The sequence below is a fragment of the Mycteria americana genome, chromosome 1, assembly GCF_035582795.1.
Source record: "Mycteria americana isolate JAX WOST 10 ecotype Jacksonville Zoo and Gardens chromosome 1, USCA_MyAme_1.0, whole genome shotgun sequence".
Lineage (NCBI taxonomy): Eukaryota > Metazoa > Chordata > Aves > Ciconiiformes > Ciconiidae > Mycteria > Mycteria americana.
Window position 1 is genome coordinate 30,040,683 of NC_134365.1, and position 25,910 is coordinate 30,066,592.

The 25,910-nt window shown below is 40.2% G+C and overlaps 1 long non-coding RNA gene across 1 annotated transcript; it reads right to left on the minus strand.

Annotated features, from left to right (window-relative positions):
* Positions 1 to 4,761: 4,761 nt before the first annotated feature.
* On the minus strand, positions 4,762 to 10,080 carry LOC142404594 (uncharacterized). The gene is made up of 3 exons (XR_012773905.1): positions 10,045 to 10,080; positions 5,303 to 5,433; positions 4,762 to 4,845 (listed from the first exon to the last, which is right to left on the minus strand). It is a non-coding gene; the product is annotated as an uncharacterized LOC142404594 (long non-coding RNA).
* Positions 10,081 to 25,910: the final 15,830 nt, after the last annotated feature.

A 25,910-nucleotide genomic window follows, 5' to 3' on the forward strand; every position in this document is an offset into this window, starting at 1 on the left:
TGGGCAAGTGCCAAAGCCAGCACAAAGAGAGAAGACTGGAAGAGTGGTACAAATGAGGCACTTTTTGTGGCAGCTTGCTTTTAGGTTGACTAAAGTGTAATATATAATATATAACCCTATTCTCAGGTGGATGGGTCTGTTGGTTTTAAAACAATTCTGGACCATTGCAATGTTGACAATATGCTTAAAATACAGTTAGAGTTGTCTTTTCCAGTGGAAACATACTTTGAGTAATACAAAAATAATTAATGGCAGTTGTTTTCCTCTTACAGATTTCTAATGTATGGTGCTTTATGAAAGCTGCCAAAAATCCTGAGTCATAGGAGTGCCAGAGCATGTAAGTGATAGAGAGACAAGATGGGAAGTCTCACAGCATGCCAAGCCCAAAGCCCAAGCTCTGCGGTGCACCCTTTGTAATGGAGCTCCCTTGTCTAGTAAGAGCTGCCTTAGAGGTATGTGGAGTGTGACCGTCACAAGCTTGCTTTTAATCTGAACAGATAAAAAGACAACAGAAAACTCTGTACACAAGTAAGCAGATAGGTCTTCACATGTGTACCAGAGCCGTGTGCGTGTGGGGAGGGTGTCCAACTTAGCACGCGACTTCTTCACACTAATGTGTAGTTGAGCTTTACATATTTGTTATACTTTGCCTTTGCACTGCTGGCAAGTTTTTACCTTATAAATTGCTATGGATTCTCTTTCAAATGTTTATTTCATTAGCACACAGATCTAATAAGACTGAGTCAACAGGCTCAAAGCTGCTAATCTAGCCCTGTCAGATATGACGTTCTACAAACAAGGTGTCTAGTTTCTTTGGACAGGAGCTGGATTTATTGGATACCAACAGTTCAGTTGCTTTATGCAATCTCCTAACAGCTGAAAGAAACTGGAAACAGTAAATAACCTTTTATTTAGGACAGCCAAAGATTGAAGTGGCAGAAAGAAAGAAAGAAACAACAGGATTCAAGCTCATATTATATTTAAGATTTTGAATAGTGGCACTCTGATGCAAACTTAGTTCTGTAATACAAGTATATTGACTCTGTTTTTGCTGTCCCACAAATACTATGGCTGCACTGGAATCTTTTGGGTATCCCTACTAACTCAGCTAATTTAGGCACATTGAATAACTGTGAAGAGAGACTACAGGGAACTCAGCTCCTAAACTTAGGTGCTCTGCATCCCACCTTGGTTAGATGCCTCAGATATAGCGTTAAGCAGATGGTGTAAAAACTCTCTTTCGTATCTAAGTCAGTCAGTGGACCATTTGAAAATACAGATGCTAACAGACCATCAGAAAGTGAAATGGAGGACTAAGGGTCATTGTAAACCTGCTGTCTCCAGCATTTGCATCTAAACAACAGGCGCTCTGATGATATAGAGCTAGAAGAAATATCCTTCTTTCACTGGACTATATAAAATTGATAGAAAGAAATTAGCAGTAAAGAGTTTCCAGATCAGGGTTTGGTCTCTTGGGGGTAACAACGTAGACTCTGAAAGATACACAACAGCATTTCAGCAATTGGGTACCATGCTTTGCTAGGTTACTTAAGACATTACAAGTAATGTATTGTTTAGTTGTACCCATGTACACCGTTAAAGCTATTCCAGTGTGGCATAGAGTGAGCAAGTTGAGGTCATAATATGCCAGCTGGAGAATATTAGGGAAAAATGTTCCTTCAATTTCTGCTTAATGTTCTGATGAAAATAAAGAAGCCACTCACTTTTACTGTGGATATGTTTACTTACACTCCTTTATAACTACCCTTCTCTGACTTACACCAGCTCCTGTACTATCTCTTGCCATTTCCCATTCTTGAATTTCTCACAGACTTTTCAGGAAGGAGTTCTTTATTTCCATCATGTTTCTTTTTCAGGGGAAAAAAAAAAGAAGATGTAATTAACTGTAGCAAGATGTTACTGTAGTTGTTTTGGGGTTTTATTTTTATAATGAAACTATGTTAGAATGAAAAATTATATAAACACATAAGCCACATTTGGCAATGGTCTGCATAAAAGTTTTATGGAGACGAAACCCTATAGGGTTCTTTTAGAGATAATTATTCCAATATGTAAATTAAAATTGTGCATTATTCATTTTTTTGTCAAATAATTTTCATTTGCTTTGCTGCTCTTATAATAAAAATCTGCCAACAGGGTTTCCTCTTAACTCATCTAAGGAAGCCTGTGAAGAACACTCCATATTTAACTCTCTTTTAGATCACTGTGGCTGGAGAATACTTTTAATCTCTTTTCCATTTATAACTGTACTGCTTGACCTTTTTGCAGCAAGGTGTCTTGTATATAAAATGTCAAAGAGAGGATTATAGACATGGGACAAAGATATAGTTTAATTAAAAAAAGTCCTGTGAGACTGAAAAAGGTTACTGGCCCAGATCACAAATATTTAATGCCAGATTACTATTTATGATGTTAAAATAACAAAAAAGGGTTTATGGGTAACTTGTAATTGACCAACCTTTACAGGTGCATATGATAATATTAAGCTTCAAGTAATAACTTTCATATTAGCTTGGAAATTAGTTTTAAAAATTTAAGAAATATCTCCTTAATGTTTTCTGTGTGTTACAGAACTATCTTTACAAAATGAAATAGGTTAATGGTTTAAAGTCTGTTTCTAATTCAAAATGGTGCTGTAGGAGAGCATAGAATAAAGTGTGCGGGTTTGCAATTTATTTGTGTGTTCGTTAGTTTCTGTCTCTGACATTTAGGCATGGATAGGAGCATGGTTTTAATACTGAATGAAGGGTTGAGAAAGATCAATCTAGATTTGTTGCTGATTTTTCCCCCAGAAACAACAAATACATTCCAAAGCTGAATGGTCCTACCAGGCTTCTCCACTTATGTTCACATTGTGGGACAATGTGATGGGACAGTCATTTTTGCAGTTCAGAGACAAAGGGAAGGCCATGCACAAGTATTCCCTGAAAGGACCCAATTTACCAGTTAATTTATGAATCCAAGTGAGTTTATGATGGCACTAACTGGATTTTGGCTCGAGACTGGCTGTTAACAGAACAATGATTCAGCAGTGGAGAAACAAGGAGATTTGAAGCCTGATTTTAAGAGAAGCAGAGCACCCACAGATCCCTCTGACTTTCACAGACAAACTCATGGAGACATCAGAGAAAAACTGGCACGCCATTTATGCAACTATTTCAGTTAAAGTGTAGTAACTGCATTGCGTAGTGCTAGTTTGTACCTGCGGTAGTTTGATTTTTATTTCTTAATATAACACCAATTTTGTGACTTTTGGTTAAAGTCATTATGTAAAAGTTTGTAAAGAAATAAAGAGAGACAAAGTATAATATAGAATTTTATCGAGTCTAAATATTTTTAGGGGGAAGTGAAGGGTAGGATGAAAAAAACCCCTTCTCCTGCATAGCAATGGGAATCAGACTCTGCTGTAAATATCCACAGCTGAGTTTGAATATGGATAGAGATATTTAGAATATTATTAGAGAAAAATACTACCAGAATCCCCATGAGAAGCCCAGCGTCACTATGGGGCACTCTGGAATTCCCAGGTACTGAATGGAGAAAAAATCCTGTTAATAGAAGCAGCACTTAGTTATGTCCTACTATGCCAGCCAGTACATTTCAATAAAGACAATAGTGTAGAAAGGGGGGGTAAAGACAAGACTGGCCATGAGGATGAGGATTTGGAGAGCAGATTGCCCAAAACATGATGAAAGTATTTACTCAAATAGCTAACACTCTTTTGATGAAGGGATCCAATAACTTCTATCTTACAGTTCTGAAGAGCTGATAAATGAAGCAGCAGGTATTGTAAAGAAACCTATATGGTTACTGCCTGGTTGAAGAGCAGCACGTACAGTATTTCAGAAAAAAATAAGAAATTGAGTTGAATACCTGAAGAAATTGTAGCCTGATCTTAAGGTTACACAAGACTACTAGAATAAATGGACAGATGTTAATAATTAAAGACATGTGAGTAAACAGAAAATGTAATATGATGCAATATGGATTTTCCAGGATCATCAAGGTAGAAAACTCTGGTATCTTACTTTGATCAGATAATAGATTTTATAAACAAAGGAAATGTGATGGATCTAATCTAAGAAGAGGTCATAAATTAAGCACTGTGTCATGTGGAAGTTGTTAGATAAGATATAGAAGGTGGGCATTAGCACCAAAGCAGTAAAGCAGACAGGGAAATGGCTGGGATGTTCTTGGGTCATTGTTCACACAGAGTCATGAAAGGTGGGTTTGGGCAATGCTGCATTTGAGTTCCTCCAGGTTACACTGACAAGTTGTGATTAATCTTCAATATAGAAAACCGGAATAACATAAAAAAAAATAATGAAATGACCCAATGTTTTGCAAGTAAATAATACAAGATATGAAGTCATTTGCTTGAGGGTCAGTGACAGAAGTCCCTCCTTCATCCCACCTGGGACAGCCTGCAGGCTGCACTTCTGCTTCTCAGGGCTCCCAGGCTGTTGGGTATCCTGGAGCAGAGACCTTCAGCATCTACCAGTGTTATAAGTGTTCATGTAAAATAGGTGTTAATTAGCACGCAGACCTCAGCTGAGTTCCCAGACACTGTATTATCAAGTTACTGTCATTTCCTATGGGTCAATGAATATTGATTAAAAACAGCATTTGCTGCCAGGCAGTTTACACAGGTTTTACCCTGCTTGGTGGCAGCAGGTTATTCCATTTTTACCAGCTTGCCTTTTCCATGTGCCATAGGAACCTGGATCCTAATCGATCACTACAATGCAGGGCATATAGAGGCTGGGCACTGCAACACTTGGTGCTGTGGCCCCTTTGTCCTTTGGAGGCTCTAACCCCCAACACCTGTACATCGTATAAAGAAACAAACACATCAGACGTTTATTTTATTACTACAGGTATCCAGATTTTCAGTCAGTGTAGGCTGTTAGAGTTCAGTCAAAGGTTTGTCAGGTTAGGTATGGACCCGAAAACAAACGCCATGTTATTTTTACATTCAGAAATATTTGGTATGTTTGCAGTTTTTAATAAATATTTTGTGTAACCAGAATTCACTGGTATAATTATTTACTTTTCTTGATCATAGAGCTATATTAAGATGTGTAAACCCCTTCATTTTTAACAAGCATACAGCTTGGCCCTTCCCTCATTCCTCTGTACTCTTTCTTTCTCTTCTGAAAGACAATGAAGTTTTCAAATGTGTTATGAAGAGGAAATATATTTAGCATCACCAGCTACAGGGATCCTGCGGGTTGTGTCAAATCCAGCCTGTGCCACCAGATTTACACTTCAGATTTCTCACCTGTGGCATCATCACGATGTTACCATTTCCCATCCTGTGAGACATATGGGCTGATCCTGTAAACCTGGCAGGGACAGACCTCACGTTGACTTCACTGTTTGCAGGCTCCAGCCTTTACTTTGTCTACTGATCTGAAAGGGAATAACAAAAAGGACTATCGTGATCTGACATCATTATCCTTAGGCACAGTGTGTGTTCGGATTTTGCCCATTTCTGTTGAACTCCAATAGGACATACAGCAAGGGTTTTCCACAGTATATCTATCAGCAAAAAATTATTCCCAAATACATATTCTAGAATGGAGTTTCTCAGACACAGGGCCGTGACTCCTGTCTAGGTGTGCAGAGAATGACAATGATCTTCCCCTTCTGTACCCTCCTTTCCAATAGTCCTTACTGTGCTGGGTATGACTTTGAAAACATGGCTCTATAAATCACCTATAAACAGAACTTGGTGCAGCGATGCCCATTTGAATCAGCAGAGGGCCTGAAAAACTGGTCTTATGAGATGTACGTTGTTCATTCACTTCAAGAGGTGGCTTGAGCACTGTCCTCACGTAGCAGTGACACTTAGTCAGGGTATATATACCCAGGGTATAGTTTCACGTTACAGCTAAACTAAACTAAGGGCTTGCTTCCAGTAAAAGCAGGAGGTGTCAGTCCCTCTCCCGCCTACTCTGTTCCTTCCTCCCCTTGCCTCTGCTCCCAGCTGCTTGATCTTTTCCTCCTTTGCGTCACTCTGATACTCATCTGATCACACGGTAAGCCGGGTCAATCTACTAACCTTGCAAAAAAATAAATGTGTTTTTGTTTGGTTGGTTTTTTTGCTAGATTTGTTTTCTGCAGTTTTAATGAATTAAATTAGCCTGTCATGCCATCCACTGAGCATTGGCTTGGGCTGGTGGGAGCCCGCAGCTGGGCTTCAGCCCATGGTGTGTGTGGGGAGAGCAGGGGTGCAGCGGAGGGCAGCGGGACCCCCACCGAGGCAGCGGGGAGCCAGTACCTCGGTCACCACCACCCCCTAGCATGGAGCTGAGGGCAGAAGTTTTGCGGCGTTTGACATTACGCTCAGCTCGGCTTTTGTTCTCCTCTCCCCTTGAGTTCCCCTTGAACTTGCTTGCTGATCCCTCCAGCTTTGCATTTCAAGAGAGGGTTGATAGGATGACAACTGGATATGCAGCATGTACGTTTGAAAAGATGCACGAGGGAGGGTCATAAACACCCTGCCCTTTGTATCTTTCTGAGGCACTCGTAACTGTATCCCAGACCTTGGAAGCCCTAGCACGCAACACACTTAGAGACCCAGATGCCTCTAACTCCAGAGCGGGCAAGCATGCTGTGCAGTGCAAATTTTTGATCTGCAAATTTGAAAACTGAAAACATTTTCGGGCAGGTTCCCATTTCCTGAGCAAAACTCATTTAAATTCTCAGGGCTGATCTTAAACTGCAGGCAGACTCACTTAATTTGTTATGTGCCCAGTAGCTATTGACAAAGATATTACTCACTGTTCTTGTCTTTCTTTTTTCCAGAGAAATCTTCCTTATCTTCCTGTGTCTTTCACAAGTACTATTTTCCATAATCCATCAGATTTCATATTATCAGATTGTTTGAAGATGTATGTTCAGATATCTTTGCTTGCTTAGCAGTATGTAAACATTGGAGACCTCAGTTAGATTTATATGACAAAGGAAGTGACAGGATCTCTTTGACGAAGCTAAGCAAGAAGTCTAAAGTATTAGACTTCTGGAGGATGTAGGTTGCAATTAGTGGTTAGGACCTGTCCTCCACCAGTGGCACAGTAGATACGCAGGGTGATTTACCCCTATAGCCAGTGTCTAAACCCGGGGGGGATCCTCAGGGGCCTAAGGTAACTGCCCTGTTCAAAATCTAAAATTGACGTCTATCAAGAATTTTGCCCCAGATCTGAGAGCCGCCCCGATTGTTCTGCAGGATTATGTCACCTCATAGAAGATGTGACTCAAAATGGTGACTCGCTAGGTCCCTCTCCTTAGTCTTGAGTAGAATTCTAGCTGATTATATGTACATACATAATATACAAAAAGATAAATACAGATATGATGTTATTAATAAACACAGAGAGGATTGTGGAGTTATTTGCAAGTTTAATTGTCCACTTGGAATTTGTAGGTATTTAAATTATTTGGGAGTAGGGACAGTTATGGTCATCCTCCTGAAGACGAGCATACAAATTGCCATGGGTTATCAGATCTACAGTTCTGGCAGTGGCATATCTTCTCTTACTTTGGTGGGAATTTTCTCTCTAGGCATTTTATTACTGACCATGTGAGAAAAACTGCATCGCTTGCACATCACTAGACTCGGTGCTCCTGGGTACTATAGGTTTACTAACAGCACCATTGCAGATAAGCAGTAAAAAGTCCAGAGTGCGGTATTATAGCATATTGCTGTTGCCATACGTACTGTTATTGCCATACAGATGCTACTGCTCCTTCAGATTAACCCATCTAACTGTTTACCCGGCATCCTCTGCTACTGTGGCAGAAGTTTTCTAATGGCATAAGCAATTGCTTGCTAAACAAACAGAAAACATACCTTGAAATGTTTCTGTACCATTTTCACATTATGTTTTGAAACCCATATGATCAGCTGCTCTTCAAGGCCATTGAACATGGTAGCAACATGCTTTATAATATAAGGAAATATATTTTTAATGTGAACAATTTATAGCACCACAAAACCAATTTATCATAACAATACTTACTCTCAGAAGGTTTAATTTTCTTTGAAATAAGCTTGAAAAACACCATTAGGAATCCCAGATCCCAGGTTGTGAAATTCCAGGAGCCATGGAAAATGTAGGAAAGGGTAAAAGAATGACTCTCCTTTTCTGGTATGCTCTGAGCCCACCAGATTGGTCTGCCTGTACAAAGGAGCTTAGAAAGGGTCAGATTTGGCTAGCTGGGAATCCCTGCTATACTGTCCATATGTTTTAACAGGTGGAAGGGTTGCTCAGGTCTTTGCTCTTCTGCCTGGAAGTGGGTGGTATTTGGAGGAGCCCAGGGGGTGCCCGCTGGGCTAGACCAGTTCCAGCACTCTGAGGCTGCAACAGAACGGGTAAGACTGAGATATTCACAAAGTCAATCTTTTAACTCCTTTGCAGTGGAGAGAAATAGTTTCCTTCAGGGGGCATGGAGAGCAGTTAAACTAGGCTCCTGCTCTCAATCTCTTTCCAGTAACTCTGCTGGGAACCAAGGGAGATAGCTTAATTGGTCCTCTCTGCTGCACTGGTATAAATAATAATAAAATTTGTGCTCATTTGCTGTATAGTTGCAGATGAAAATTTCTACCAAAATGCATAAAAATCATATTCACCATTGTGGTTCTATTTTCATGATTCATGCCCAATTCACTGAATAAAAGACATACGGAGGGGGAGAGGGAGAGAGAAAAATGGAAATCAAGTTAATACTGAGGAAATGTGTCAAGTAGAGTCCTTGCAGACTCTCAAGGTCAACAACATGAAAAAGCACTCAGGAAACCTAACAAGCAAGCAAGTAAAAATGACCCCATATTCATGAGAAGCCAGATAGGAGAATATGGCTTTGCATTTGCCCTACTGCTGTTTACATTTCTTGTGGTTTTAGTTTGCTGTACATACTAATGTGAAAATCTTGGAGCAAACAAGCAACATAAATTTGCACCTCCACCTATGACAGGCAACAACTACCATGCAAATCTGAAAGGAAAGTTCACACCCTAAGCATCTGAGGACAGTATTTCCAGGGGAACCTCTCAGGACTCATCACCACTCCTCAAACTGAGAGGAAATTACAGGCAAATATTCACTGGCAGGTGAATAGCAAAAAAAAGTTTAATAAATGAGAACTTCCTTAGCCCAGGTATATTTAGGACTTCATGGTTATGTAAAGGACCTTTGCAACAAATCATAACACACTTTCAATATTTATAATACACCTATTGTATAACCAAGGAACCTTAAGCTGTAGAACAATGCTGTTACAGTTTTAACAGGGTTATGAAGCCAATAAGATCCATTTTTAACCCATTAAAAAATGAATACATTACCTTTCTTAGCACATTTTCCATGAGCTTCAAAAGAAATTAAAAAATCTGACAGAATTCTAAGTTCCTGGTGATGCAATTTTGCACATCTGTTTTGAAGGACATTTCAAAATTTTGAAAGCTTTCATGCAAAGCCTGACCTATAGGAACTCTACCCAAAAAAGAAGAAAATAGTAAACTGTGTGTCTTTAGAGACGTTGATTTCCCCCACCCCGCCCTTGAAGAAAATACAGCAGCTGGCTGCCACAACAGTTACAGATCTCTCAGTATATGTAAACTGAGAACAACCAGAGAAAGAAAACAGTGACGAAAGGGATGCCTACAATTTCTCAGCATTTGAGCTCCTTCTGTGTCTTCCTGGGCTTTTGGGCTCTTGCTGCACATTAAGGACTTGAGAAGCTCTGGGATCCAGTTGTAGAGGTGGTAAATGAGGCTCCTTGGACACGTAGGAATATCGTTGCTGTCTATGCAGCCCATGAGCTCCTTAGGCAAAAAGCTCACTAGCTTTCTCTAGTCCTCGGCAACCTCCAAAACAAACTTCTAGGAAACATGGCAGGTTTTAGATGGAAAACCTGCCTGTATTTCAGAAGGGGTTTACCCAAATAGACATGCTCCTATCTAACTATTTTTGTTTAAAAGCAGTTTTCCGGGAAGAAGAAAATCTTGAAAGTACTAACCAGCTCTCTTCAGACCTATGGCACTGCAGTTAGTTGGACTCCACTGAAACAGTGACTGAGCAGTCAGGGATAAAAATAAAACCCTGGCTCACATTTCATTCATGCTCACAGAGCAAGATTCAGGATATGCTGAGTAAGCAGTGTTTAACTGCTTAAAGTGGCTCTTTTATGTTATTTTTTATGAAGTACTCCACTGATAATTAATATGACTGTTAAATGAATGTCAGAAGCTGCAGCTGTTTAGGTCTAGGCTGATATTCCTAAGTTATCAGTGTTTTGTGCCTATCAAGTTTTTTGTTCCTTTTAACCTCTAGGGAACAGGAAGAACTGTTCCAGTTCCAATAATACATGATTTTATCTGATTCCCAGGATCATTTTTAACAAGCTGTTCTATCATACCTAGTGTAGGGACTAAGTGTGTTTATTTTGTTGATATACTTTGCTGCTGGACTGTGATCAGGTGCTTATGCCAGTTTCATTAGCTTTTTTGGCAGTCGTTTATGCCGATGATTATAAACTGCAGCTAATTCATTTGCAGGGTCTAGCAGCAGTGGCAGGAATTGATTTTTAGGGGCTTATTTTACTCCTGCTGGGGGGACAGAAAACACAGTTGTATACCATTGCTCGTGCAGTTCAAGGATGTCCCAACAGGTCCTTTAGGGTTACTTTTTGCTGTTGTCTCCTTCTCAACATGTTTAGCCTTCAGGGAAAATTCAGGAACATTGTGAATTGGTGGTCACTATGTATAACCATGTTATCAGGCTAGCACTTGAGTATCCACGTTAGCAATGATGAAGAGGCACATTTCTCTCTAGGCAAATAACCATTGGCACTTCCAGCTCTGATTAAGCCAGTGGTGCAGGGGTTAATGCCCACAGCTGTGGAAGGTGAGTTTAAGGTGCTCCCACCATGGTGTGTGTTAGAAAACACAGACCCTCTGGGTTTGATTACTCCTGTTCTCTCTTTGCAGACTGTCTCCTCTAGACTACCTTTTCAGACAGACACCTTCTGAGCAGGGAAAGCTCAGGTTTTGCATCCATAACACCCAGTAACAGCATGGACTGAAGGGTTAGCTGAGTTGAAACTCTTAAGTGTGTATGATAAATAAACTCAAGAGTAGTTAGCAATTTTTTCCTGGGTAATACCCAGAGGAGATGTAGATAGATGGGATTCACACGCTACTAGCCTAAGCATTAGCATGCTCACCATCCCAATGCAGACACCCAGAAAGTTGGACTGCCTCCTGGCCAGGCGGTCACCAGTCAGGCAAGAGAAGTTGGAATAGGCTGTTCCTTGATCTTTCTGAGGTCTCCAGGATTTCTACTGATTTCTAGCTCCGATCACGGTTTAAATCATGATGGTATTTTTCTCTTGAGTCCTTGAGTTACTGCTAGCATGTCAACAATTTCATTTCTCTCAGTGTTTTTCTTATCTTTCACATCTTTCACAGCTTTGCTTTACGTACTATCTCACAGATCAAAATTTTTTTCAGAACAGGTAAACCAATGTCTCACAGTTGTGCAGCACAAAAATGGATGGTGGTTCATAAACAGCTACAGCACAGTGTGTTTCACCTCTGCTACCCAGCAGATATTTTCACTCCTGTTCAGGCAGCTTCCAGATTGACATTTTCTTCATGTTGAAGAAGAGCATTGCTGGCGTTGATGATCTTCAGGCCCATCCCATTCAGTCCTGGATGCCCATCTGGAGTCTTTAGGCAAGAAAGGCTAAGCAATGGTTGATGTTGCTTAGCCTTTAGGGACATAAGATTTTGTCCCAACTTTAGGAACATAAGATTGAGGGTCAGATGAGGCACAGCAGGCACTGGTGGCATGGTAGAGAGTGCATGTACTGTCCTCAGGAGATGACCATACCATGTTCATGTGTTTCATGTTGTGTTCCTAGGGCAGAACTAGTGACTTTGCCTTCATATCACAAAGGCGGGCAATTGCAAGTCTGTTCTCCAGGTGAATTCTAGAGACCACTTAAAAGACCACTCATCTAAAGCAGTTCTTGCTTTTTATGTGGGAATAGCTGACATGAACATGCAGTCTCTGTGCCATGCATCTTTGTTTCTGCATAGTATTTGAAATCAAATATCTTATTGACCACTTCTGTCAGCTCTTTTCTTTTGGGGAAGAAATAACTGAACATTTCTCATGGAAAGTCCTTGCCATGGGAATTGTCACCTCCTCTGTAGCTCAGATTTGTAGCTTAGATAAAAGTCACATTTACTTATTCTAGGTTTTCCTTAGCCTGGGCAAACAGCCAAAGAAGAAAGAAAGATAGCACTAGGATGGTTTGGTTTGTGCCAGTTTTTGATAGTGGTTATTCTAGAGTCTTGATAACTGCAAAAGTCATAAACGGCATAATGGTCAGTGTGATAATAAAAAAAAAAAAATGAAAGCCTATGTTTAGAGACTGCTTGGAGTTCACTTCAGGACACAAAAGAGCTGGAAATCACGCTACAGCAACAAATGTTATGTGATTGCACCAGTTGCATAAAAGCTTTTAAGTGTAAATCTCTTTAAAGACTTTCCATATGGGGAAAATGTCAATTGGAAGGACTGGGGTAAGTGTCATAGACCCTGTGGAATGTAGTCATGGACTTCATTTGGTGAGCTGGATGGCTTCCCAGCTATCAGCAATTCCACTGTGGCCTGAGACAAGAAATGAAAGAAGTCTCTATATTTGGTATAAGCCAAATGTAATCTGAGCCATTAGAGCAACAAGGAGGTCTTTACAGGGGTGATTTCTGTGGCTCCCAGACAAATAATGGACTTGAGATTCACCCAGAATTTTCACCTCTGAGGTTCTCACCCTCCAGGTCAGCCAAGCTTTTTTGAATTGATCTAACAGACAGGTTTTAATATCGGCCTCTTCCAACAGCAGATGAGCAGTCAAAGGCTGTTGGGCAAGCAGTCCTCTGGCAGCAAAGAAGGATATACAAATTCTGGCTGAGAAATTCTTAGATAAAGTATAGGCTTCAGTAATTATCACTAAAGAGGTTGGAGGAACTAAAAGCAAAGACCATAATTCAGGCCAATTTTAAAGAGATATCAGATCTCCAAAGAATCAATGACGTGTTTCATTTTTATTCCTTTTCACTGAAGTTATCTGCATATTTTTATACATTGCACTGTGCCTGCACACTCCTTTATTAGCATTTTGATATGGTAACCAGGTACAATTCTATCTGATGCTCAAATCTTCTTACTCTCTCTAAGGACCTATGAAGACTGAGGTATTAGGCTATAATATATGGGACACTTTTCATATTAAACACAGAAATTCTCCACTTCCAAGATGGGAAAAAACACAGCTTAGAAAACAATTTTATATGTAGTACACCTTAAGTTCTGGCCATTATAGATCAGCATATACCAGTGAAGCCAATGGAGCTACGCCAGTTAGCAGGAGTTAAGGAATGTATTGCTCTTAAATTGAATATTTATTTTTTAAGCATTACATGCATTTTACATCATGGTCCAGCAACCTGTGCATCTCCTGCCACTCATATGGCCCCAGGTGCCATCTAGTGGAAAAGGTCAACCTTAAAGATACTGTCAGCCTGAGCTAGGAGGGTTTACCATGGAAAATAAAAGGGAAAAAAAAACCCTAAGGAAAAAGGAAGTCTTTTTATCTGAGAAGCAGCACTTTGCCAAGTGCAGATAGATAAGTCAGTGGACAAGGATAATATTTGACAATTTGGAATTAATAGGAAAATTATTTCCAGTATAAATAAACACCTTTGAATCTTTAACTGCATAGAGAGCAATACTGTCTGAGGGACAGAAGAACTTGTTATTCTGATTCTAGTGATTAGTCTTCATTCCATAAAGGTAATCTGGAGAAGGACAAGGATGCAAAGATAAAAGATAAAAATAGAAAAGTATGGGTGGAGCTCAGAATTTGCATGATCTTGACGGAAATAGTAAAAGCAGTTCTTAGAAACAATGTCAGTTTTCCTATTCTCTGAAATGCAAATGTAAAAGAAAGCAGTGGAATATAAATATAGCAAATTACGCTAACAATTATTTCATGCTTAAAAAAATTCGGTTTTGTGTTTTTCTTTTTTCTTCCTTTTTGTTGTCTCTCTCCAACTAGTCTGCTCTGGAGATCTATTTTCCTTCTTTTTTCTCATTGTTGTAGAATACATGTCCTACATCTTCCTTCTTTCTTCAGAGTCGTTCCTCTCTTCTGGAGTTGCTTAGAGCTGTTCTTCCCAATCCACTCTCCCTGTCTTAGTCTCACTGTCTTGTAGTTTAGAGTAAGACTGTGGCTGCAGAACTAGTTTAACTGTATCACCTACCAAGTAATTCTTACAGAATTCATCTTCAGAGACACTTTTCTGAACCAACTTTCTCTCGACACTTAAGTCGTAGCAGCAGTTCGTACCGTACTAGAAACACGTGGGGTACTAGTAAGTACAGGCAGGTCAGGCAAGTCCTCTCCATGGAGCCAGGACATTGCAGCAGTGCCCTTAGCATCACGTGCTGGGAGGAAAGTTTTACCTCCAGCTAAAGCTTTTGTTCTGAGACCAGGCAGGCACAAATTTGTTGCTGCTTAAAGCAGAGTGAACTAAGATCCTCCGCAAATGAAATTTTGGGCAAGCTACCAGTGTGTCAAAGTTCAGCACATTCTCTATGCCCTCATGTGCTTGAGTCTTAGATATAAGCTATTGGCACAGAGGAATATATTTGTGGAGGTAGTGGAATTAGCCCCATAGATGATACATATTTTTCCCCTCCTACTTAACAATCTCAAGCCATTTGAAGGACTCAGAGAAAAAAAGAGAAAAAAGGATCAAGAAACCAAATGTGGGCCCTGACTCTGTTCCCACTTTTAACACCCATGTGTATTCACTATACGTGTTGCTGCTGCAATTTCAGTAGCAAGGTCTGTTTCATTACTTTTGACATGCTACAAAAGGTGTACTCCCCAGTCTAACAGCATACCCCTGTCAAGTAAGTCTCAGCATCACTGACAGCCTCAGAGGTGTGGGAACTTCTCAAAGAAAATATTCCCCAAAATCTTTCACAGTGGAAAGTGTCAGTCTGCTGAAAGACCAGACTTGCTGACTCCCCTCCTCTTGTTTCTCTCTTAATGGATCTCTTCTCTGGTTAAATGAAGACATATCTATATGTTTTCATATACTAGCATCAAACAGACATTTGCAGAACAACCTAGCATTACCTTTCTTAGCCTTCTGATCCAAGACAGGGCTTTAATCAACAAAGAATATCATAACATGAATGAATTTTTCTGGAAGAAAAAAACACTACTGAAAAGTGTAGAATTTAAACATTTCTAATTGCTTTGCTGAAGCAGTTCTATATATTCTCTGGCCCTGCTACTCACTGCTTTAAAGGCACAGTTCTCTAATGAGCGTACTTCAAATCTGTGAAATGTGTATAGATACTGCAAACACAATCCTGAGCTGTGGAGGTTCAGTGAGTATCTGTATGCTGGTATCCACTGAAAGAGCTGAATGATGAGGAAGGGGGACTCTGCACTTAACTTCTCCAAGAGCATGTAGCACATTAGCTGGTGCTAATCAGGGAGTTTGACCTTCCTTCTTGCTCTTAACAAATTGTTCACGAGTATGTTTTCTACTTGTGTGTATATATATATATATATCACACTTTTCCAGGTTATTCCAAAAGTGTGTTCCCAAGAAAACATGCCATAAAATAGGGTGTATTCCTTTCCCCTTATAAAATATTGGTACATCGTGCTAATTTCTAATCCTAAAATCAGGGAGAACATAATACTAAAACTGCCCGTGCTCATGAGAATGGGAAAGATGCTAGCCCACCCTGGGATGAAGAAAAAGCATGAAATAAATCAGAAATATAACTAGATTAATTTAGGGTAGAGTAATTAAAAGATAAAGTGCATGAATATTAGGTTATAAAATTATTGGCATGAATTTATTAAAACACACTTCAGCAGTCAGAGCAGAATAAAAGCTAATTTGCAACTGGTTGTAATGGGCTTGGAATCAGCTTTAGTATTAGAAGAAAGTTCAAATACAGTAGGAAGGAAATGTAATACAATAAAGCAGTGACTCAGGGGGCTGATTGGGATAATGAAATGCATTTCAATGAATTCTGATGGGCAAGGTATTATTACAGCGGAGCTTATAAACAAGAGAGGAATAGATGAAATTTGCAACAATGGTACTATATTGTCACAGTGACTTTTATTACTACAGAAATTATTTCAAAGTGTGAAAGGTACTGTACTTAGTGTTCTAATAACTAATTTAAAGTGACTTATCTCTATTTTACTGAGCTTTGTTGTTTATCAGCATCCAAAGTATAGAGTCTGTGTCCACTCCTTGACAGAACTGCTAATGCTCTATTCATCTTGTCAGCTGTGAGGCTCCTCTGCATGCTAAGACCACAGAGCAGACATTCTGCACATCTATTAATATGAAATCCAGGGAGACTGTGGAAGTTTGCTTTTTTGCCTGCTCTGTGGGGGCCTCCTGTGGCCTGAATTAGATGGCTCCTTCTTGTACGGCAAGGCAAAAATAACTCTTGACTTATGATTTGTGAAAACACCATGGCTAATGCCAAGATCAGAAAGCAGCGGTTTGCTCCTTGTGTGTTTTGAAACATTGCAAGTCACATTTTATGAACTTTTAATTTATATATTATTTGTTTTCTGCAAATATATGCTTTCTTGTTGAAATGTTTATCATTTTATAAACCAAAAAGTTGACTTGCCTCAAAACAGTAATTAAAAACCCCAGATTTTAAACTTGTACAACTTTTTGATAAATTTCTTCTCCACTCAACTGTGTAATCAAAACTTATTAGGAACTGAGGAACATGGAGCAATTACGTAATTTCTTTCTTTTCCCAACTCTGTGTTGATAACGCTACAGCATTCCCTTAATCTTAGATACTTTTAGTTTGAAAGGAAAACTGTGAATCTTTTCAGGTTTTGGAATATTGGTTAAGAATGTCTGCTTAAGAAAGTGCTGAAGAAAAGAGGGTAGGTGAGAAAATGGTATGTAATGTATCTTTAAATATACTTAAGATAGCGTTAAAATAATTTTGCATTTAATAAGGCATAAGATTTCATCGATGGCTTAATTAATTGCAAACAGTATCTCTTTTCCCACCATCTTTTTTTCTCCTTAGACTGTATGTTCTGGTTGGGATTATGCATGTCTCTTACAGGGTGATGCTTTGTTAGCACACAATATGTTTCAGGCATTACCACAGTGTAAGAATATGTTTCCGTATTACTATTCTGGTTGAAGCAGATCTGATTTCAGATGTGTCTTTGCCAGTTTCCCGCTCACTGATAATTATTTCTGGTTCTTCTCCAAGAGGTTATCACACACACACCTTATTTGTGCCAATCACACTGCTTGTGTGATCTGGGAAATTATATAGTTTTCAAGAAATACAGCCTCTTATTATTTTTTGAGAAAGACGCATGCATAGACCTGGTGGATGGTGCAGTCAGACTGTTGAAGGGGCACAACCAAGGGCTAGTGATCTCTTGCAGGAGATGAGGAATGAGTACCTCAGAGGTGAGGGGGAAACTTTTAAATCACATCTGTTGCTGCAAGTGGGCTCTCATTCATTAGTTCTAGTCTCTTTGCAATTCATAAATGTGTGTCTTTCATAAGTTATTAAATATCTTGCCCCACAACATGATTAGTAACACCTAATGACAGCTCATATTTTACCTGGGCAGCCTGTGAAACATGCTGAGTTCGTGCCCTCTGTAAGACATTTGCATCATATGTCTCCTTATTCTTTCTCACATCTGTAGAGGGCATATCACAGAAAGGGAACATAAGCACTGGAGAAAGAGCACATGAGCTTCACAGCAGGGACCATTCCAACTGCCAACAAAATAAATCATGTTACAGGAGGTAAATGCAAAGCCAATGCAAGTACCACTTGGGATGCTGCTATGAATAAAGAACTGTTTGCATGCATCCTGTTCGCAGGCATTTCCATGTCAGGCAACCACATCAAGGGAAAAACAAGCAGCATAATAACAGATGGGACAGACCACAAAATGCTACATGCTATATCAAACTAGCCCAGAGTCCATAACTGAGGTTAGTCAATAACAGGCAGTGCCTTCCCCATGTGGAGTGAAGAAGAGGAAAAAAAACCCCATCTTGTTCCTGCCCAAGAAATATTATTCGTATTGTGTGTGGATGTGTGAGAGCAAGGGTCATCCATTTCTCAGCTGCAATCAGCCTTTGGAAAGTAGCAGACTCACACAGCAGGTAGCAGGTTTCAGCAATCACCATGCATCATGTGGGACTGGCTGTCAGTGGAGCGCAGGAAAGCAGCAGAAACAAGCATACAGGAAGGTCAGTTTGCTGCCTCACTGTCCTTAGTTTCTCCCTCCCACCTTCTCTCCTGGCTGTTCACGCACTACACAGTGAATATGCCAGAGCAAACCAGTGCAATTCAATAAACACAACTGGCCTAACAAATGGTGGATGTTGAGCAATCTAATACTCCTCTAAGGCAAAGCTTCACAACCAAAACAGGCTTTTGTCTTGTACATCGACTTGATATATGCTCTAAGCAAGTAGGAGCTCGCTGTGTATTGGGAGGCAGTGTCTCTAGTGCTCACAAAAATAGAATTGTCTGGATTCAGTCTTTCATCTGTGATAAACAGGTCTGCATTATGTACTGTGCTCTGGGTGAATATATTTCTCTACTCCTCTAACTGGAGAGGAGTGATAGTTGTGAATGCAGGCTATCAATAACTCAGATAAAGCAGTTCTGCAGATGTACAGGTGGAGAAGTCACAGCAAGAAGCTCCACTGACATTACCTTAGTGCCTACTGGCTCCAACTGTGGGCCAAGGACCCCCTCTGCCAGAAGTCATCCCAGCCAGTGTCGGGTAATACCAGTTCCATAATAGCGCTGTGTAATTGTCTCTATACTCCAGTATAGAGTCTCTATACTCCCCAGTAATGGCATGCCTTTGGACAGGGGTCAAAGGGATTTCAAGGGGGCTAATGTGGGCATCTCTCCCCTTACTAACTCCTCCACAATGTAGGATGTCAGGATCCCTCCCTAGCAGTCTCCCCATGGGAGATCTGCCTCTTCACACCTCCATGGCTCATTCTTTACCCTGTGGGACTCCATGACGCCCCTTTACCCCACATCGGATCCAGCATTTACTAAAGAAAAGTTTCACCAGAGATAGAACCTAATCTTTCTTCCTCCCCACTCTTTTCTCATTATTAGAGATACCCTCTAGATACCACCACCTCACTCTAAGATGAGGAATAGGGAGTAGAAGATGTAGGAGCATGAGAGGGTTAGGTGAAGAGGGCCAGAGCAGTCCACAGAGTGTTGCGGATATGGTACTGCTATTGGCGGCTTTAATTTCAGTATTGTCAGTGTCCCTATCATTTAGAGCTGCAGCAATACGATAGTAACAGTATATTGCCTGTTATCAGTACAAACAGGGCAAAAACCAGCTTTGCAATACAAAACCTGTTTAGGTTATGAGTAACACTCCACACTAAGTAACACTCCACAGCCAGAGACATGTGGTCTGTGCCTTATAAATTAAGTTGTACTTCATGTAATGCTTGATTCTTTCTAGGAAAGCACAGAGATAGAGCCTTTCCAATACGGAGGAAGTGCATTCTGTCAACAGAGAGAGATGTGAAGTAGGGAAAAATTTTTAAATCGTTGAATTACTAAAAGCACTTAGCAGCTATTCTGCGGATGCTTGGGGAAACACTTCTAAAACTTTTAGAGCATCCTGTAAGTTCATCTTTTTTTCAATCCGTGAAAAAAAAAAACAAAACAAAACCACTTGCCCGACTACTGCTAAATCCTGGCACGCTTACGTTGCAGCTGAATACCTGTCGTTGTGCAAGCGCCTGGAGTTACTACGAGTTGCCAGATTCTCAAGGTCCTTGAACCGCAACCCGGCTCTCCGAGGAGCCCGTTTGCCGGCGCCGTGGGTGCGCCTCCGCGACGGCTCCTGCAGAGGGCGCCGGAAGACAGGCGCACAGACCGGCGCGCAGGGGGCGCGCAGACCGGCGCACAGGGAGGCGCGCAGGGGGCGCGCAGACCGGCGCACAGGGAGGCGCGCAGACCGGCGCGCAGCCGGCCGCAGGGCCGGGCGGGTGGGAGCGCCGGCACCTCCCCGGCCGCTCCCCTCAGCAGCTGCCCCCAGCAGCCGCTTCCCCCCCCCCCCGGCTGCCCCCTCCCTCCCCGGCAGCTCCCCCCGCCCCCGGCAGCCCCCTCCCCCCCCGGCAGCCCCCCCGGCAGCTCCCCGCCGCCGCTCGGGGTGGGGATGCTGGCACCTGCCGGTTGCATCCGCTGTGCGGAACTGCCGCGATGCTGCAGCCCATCGGGCTTGAGGTAGCAGCAGCTGTGAACGCCTGGGGTGAGATTCCAGCGAGGACTCAAATGCGGCCTCCCTGGCGGCTTCCTACGCTTCCAAAAAGTGTAAGGATGTGTTAAATGGGCGGTGAAAGCCATCCTGCACGCAGCTGAAGCTTTCTCTAGCTGAAAAGGCAGACGTACAATTGTGGTGTCAATCACTGGGAGTGCTTTTCTTGAAAGTTGAAAGCCGCGTGTTAAAGGAAACAAAAGAGCGATGCACTTGTAAAATGATGTAATAGAACATCATGTGATTTTTTTCTTTTTTTTTTTTTTTACTTTAAGCTTCTGAAAACTTTCAAAACTAATTCCTTTCTGCAAAGGCACAGGCAGAACATTAACTATATCCACTCAGCAAAGACCCCTTCATATACTTCCATGTCAGAATTATTACCAAAAAAAACCCCCAACACCAGAGAAAAAGGCCACCTCTCCAATCCTATTATTTCCTTTTTTTTTTTTTTTTTTCATGACATGGACTGTTCTTCTTTCCCAGCTGCTGGTCAAGAAACCAGGCAAGAAGGGGTTTCAATTTAACATCTCAGCCAAAAGCTGGCACCCAACCAACAGTCTGATTCAGCAAAGTGTTAAAGTGGAAGCTTCAGTGCTTTCCAGAAACAGGAGGGCCTTAAGCAAAAGCCTAAAGTTAAATATGTCTGTGAGGGCTTTGCTGCATTTGAGACCATGGATGCACAGAAATGTCAGCCCTGGGCTTGCACCTCCATCTTGACCAGAGGGTTTTGGTCCTGAGGAACTCGGTATCGACTGAGTTCGGTACTTTACAGACCAGATCTGAGAGGAACACTGCATGCTTGCATAAATGCATATCCTGTAGGTTTCTTGTCAGGGGTATGACAGTAATGCCACTGTTTATTCAAAATGTTAAAGGGACAGTTTCGAATATGAGAAAGGATACCAGGAGAACCTGAGGTTCCCTACTTTGTCTTTGAGAGTCTAAATGTGTCTTTAATATGTTTTGGTATTGTTCTTGATTGTTATGTGATTATGTAGGTTGGTTATTATAGAGGCAGGGTGAAAAACTGGCAGCTTTCCGAAATGAACTTTCTATAAAAAATTGTTGTTAGATGCAATTCTGACAGGTTTTCAGCATCATCCTATTTTTCTGAAAGAAGAAAAAGAATCCTCTGTTTTAAAAGACGTGCATCAGAATCAGGGGAGGAGAACTAGAGAATGAACCAGACATTCATTTGATGCAGGTCAACAGATATGAACTACACAGATATAAACATTCAGTGGCGTTGCGCAGGCTAAGGATGGAGCTTGGCATCTTCAGGAAGGATGGAGAAGTACTGTTAGGTGTACCATGGTCACCGCCCTAACCCATCATTCTTCCTCTAAAATTGAAATAACTAAATGCTTTGTGTATGCTAGAGGGATTTGCTGGGGGAGGAAACATTTCTTTCTCTCTAGCAGCAAATGACACCCTTGAAAAACTGGGTAATTAATCAAGCCTGTATAGCTCTGATACTGTATCATAAGATTGATCGATCGCAGGGCGTACTCCGCTGGAGACTGGTAGAGGAAATTAATTACTGACCTGGACATACGAGGAAGTTTTGGTGTACTGCGTTTGGCGGTATATTGGGGAAGGCTTGTCACACATCACCTAGTGAAAAATGAAAAAAAATAGCCCCATAGGACAAAAAAATTATATATATATATATATATATACAAATAAATTGAATTATAGACAGGATCAAGATCTAAAACAAGACTTTTTTTCTTGGCTCTAGAGAATGATGTAGGATATAGCAATTTGTTTAAATAAGGCATGACACTTTGGACCTAGCTCTTAATAACTGAGAAGCATAAATCATCAGTATTTCCTAATCTTCCAGTAATTAATGGCATTCTAGAAAGCAGGTCTTGGAGAAACTTTTCCTGGAAAAATGTAGTGATTTTTTTTAATTAAAAATTCGGTGGCTTGAGAATAGAGATTCAAAAAACTGCTATGAGAAATGAAAGTGAATAGCAACAGGGTGAAGAAAGTTTTAGCACCATAATTGTCCTAAAATTAAGAGAGGTAAGATATAAAGAAAAACAGACACAATACTGCAGACATAAGATGAATTGCAAGAGATTCACCATGAAGAAAAAGGAGCTTTTCAGGTAACAAGCATCAAAAACATACACAGGTTTAGCAATCAGCATCAACAGCGTGAATTTGTACTGTGGGAGCATACAGTAAAAATAACACTAGCATAAGGTATTCTCCTACTGCCAGATCTGCTAAGCAAATAGGAACTTCATTTTGCACCAGCTGCAGCTTCCAAGTGGTCTACAAATGTGACATATGGTCTACAATACGTAGACTGGTGCTCTAATACTATGGCTGCCCCCCACTGTACCTAAGTATGTAGGACATATGTTAGATTACATTACTTAATTGTGCATTACCTTGCATCTGTAGGCATTAATTTACAAACTTCTGATACATTTTTTTAATTTAAAGGATGAAATTTTCTGAATTTTCTGTGCAATCACATTTGGATTCCAATTTAACATTGCACTGAATCAAATCTTAGTTGCAGGCCTTATGTTGTTTTTAATGCATTGAGCATGCAAACCCATATGCAGGTTTCTTTGCTTTGGCTATTGTGTTATACTGTGATCTGTTCTGGGATGAGGTGGAAATATTTCACTGAAATTAATAGGGGATTTCTAGGGGACTATACATACACAAAATAAACTAAGAAAGAAACAATAGAACAGTGAAGAAGTCATGTCAATGTGCACCATCAATAGGCAATACTAAGGTTAGGATAGCTCATATATCAGACTAATGTTTAGTAGAGTACATTGATAGTCACATAATAAAGACCAATTTGGTGAAAAGTTCTTAAAATCAGCAAAATTAGAAAGGAAGATTTTTTTTCTGACTAAAGAATTCCACTATTCCTCATAGTTTTGCTGGTTGGTGAACTCTTCATACTGACATTTTTTTAGGGTAGTAGAATAATTGCAGTCATGCCTATATTTATTGATTCTATCTTTTAAAATGTTAATGGATTATTCATCATTATGTAATTGTCCCTTCTGCTACAACAAATACCGACAAAATGTTTGATAGTGTTTTCAGTGTACTTTTGTCCCAAAGATTTAAAATTTCATGGGATATTGGACATGAAATTGTTCGCATACCGAAAAGTTTGACTGTTTAATTTTTTAAAGGAATCCTCATTGTACTCCACAGAGTTAAAGTGTTCAAGGCTACATACTCCTTATTTTTTTTTTATATTTTGGATCCAGTAAAAGTTAGCCTGTGTCCCAGTGAGTTCCATAAACTCCTGATGGACAATCACATTCAGCAGAGGGCTCTCCAAGTCTCAGTGATGTCATAGTTCCCACTGTGATCACATAATCTCCTAGTAGGCAAAGGATTGGACTCAACAGAGGAAAACCTCTTGAAAAAAACCTTATCTTTTAAATTCCTTTACTATAGAAAAGTAATAGCTATATTAGCGTTCTCTAACATGTCTTTAAATGTGAGATTATCAGTATAATAATGTAAAAGTCTGCAGAATAGCTCCATCTGGTTTGGCTATTAGTGCTGCAGAAAATCCAGTCTATTTTGGATGAACCCTGAAAGAAAACTCCATCTTTCCTCTCTCTCATCCACATTTTTAGAGGATTCATGAACTTCTTTTCCATTTTTATGTTGAAGCTCATCTGTTATTTGAAGAGAAAAAGGGCAATAGCGAATCTCAAAGCACTGAAACAAGAAAGTATATTTCCATTTACTCAGGTTATGTGATGTTTAGATTGCTATGAGGTATGTGGAGAGCCAGGTTGTCTGTTCTAAAAAGAATCCAATCATTGTCCTTAAAATTTTAATTGCCATAAGATTAGGTTTTGACAAAGCTTTATGCCATTTTGCATTGTAACATGCTGTCACACAACGTGACAACATTGGAATAATCTAGTACGTAAGAGCTAAAAATGGACAACAGTGTGTATGAATTTGCATCTAAACCTGCTACCACTTCACATATTGATCGTAATTAATGGAGCCTGATAGGGTATTTTTATATTCATAGCCAGTCGCCTCTTGAATTGATGGGAAGTAACAACTTAACCCATAGATTTGCAGGAGTCTAGACATACTCTGAAGGAAATTTCACTGCCTTCTTTTTATAGCCTATCCTAAACTGAAGCTGTTGTTTGGGAATGCGCATGGGGAGGGATGGCAAACTGCTGGCAGAGACAGGGCACCGGCCTGTGCTTTAATCTGATCCAGTAAACATGTGCTTATAAACCTATGAAATTATATTGGGTCATCTAATAACACGACATGAACAAAAGTCAAGAAAAGGAAAGTTTTCATTTTTGACACACAATTTATTTTAGCCTACAATAAAGTAATTTGTCTGAGGCCATCTAGACAATCAGGAGCAGAAGGTAGGAGTTCTAGTTTCTTCTTATATTATTAGACTTCTTTCTAGCCTTGTATAACTTCTCAAGATTCAACAGGACTCTCATTTTCTAGTTGGCTGTTGAAGAAAATGGGGAGCAGCTAAATAGTAATTTAGCAACATTTTACAATGCATGGAGCCATATGGAGACAACATAATTCATACCTAAGAAAGCATGTACTTTCTGGTCATCAGTATGAGAACTTCAGTTATGATTACCTGTGGGTCATGAGGCTGGACAGTTGGACAGTACACTGTCAAAAAGCACTCTTATCTTTAATCCCTTAGTGTGATTTTTGTCTCTTTCCTAATGAAAGCTTTTGTATTTGTGTATTTATCTGCCTATCTGTCTCAGGCCACAGTTGAGTAAATTGAAATACAGCTCTTGGACTCGTGTTTCTAGTTGGAAGTTTTACAGGAACAACGACAGAAAGCTTAGTTCTCGTTAGGAAGTACAGTGGCTCAGCAGCACAGGTCATTTGAGGATGCTGATGCAGAAACATGGGATTAAATCAAATTGATATTTCCCCTTAATATCCTATCAGAATAATCTTCTTATCCCATATCATTAAATCACATAAGAACTTAAGATGACAGCTAAACACAATTAGAATTTCCTAGAGGATACAGCAGGGGCATTGGAGTATGGCTCTAAATATGTACAGGAATCATGTTCCTGTTCAAAAGGATTCTTTTCTCCAAGCGTCCTGCAGGGATTAAGCAATTCATACTAGAAAGCCACTGGTCTAACTCTGCCCTGTAAAACCAGGAGTCTTAGTAGATGGTCTAGGACAACTCAAAGTCACTACAGTTGAGGCGGCAACATTGAAATATTATGGACATAACATATAGAATTTAAAACTGGGAAAGAGACATAATTTTCTCACACAATTAAAACTGACTGACTTCATATAAAATGTGTGACTAAGGGAAGGGAGGGGAACTGCTTGGCTTTTCCAGACTTCTCCTTTAATAACTCTGCATTACTCTTTACTATATTTGCATTAGCCGTTTTTGGAAAGAAGGGGACTGA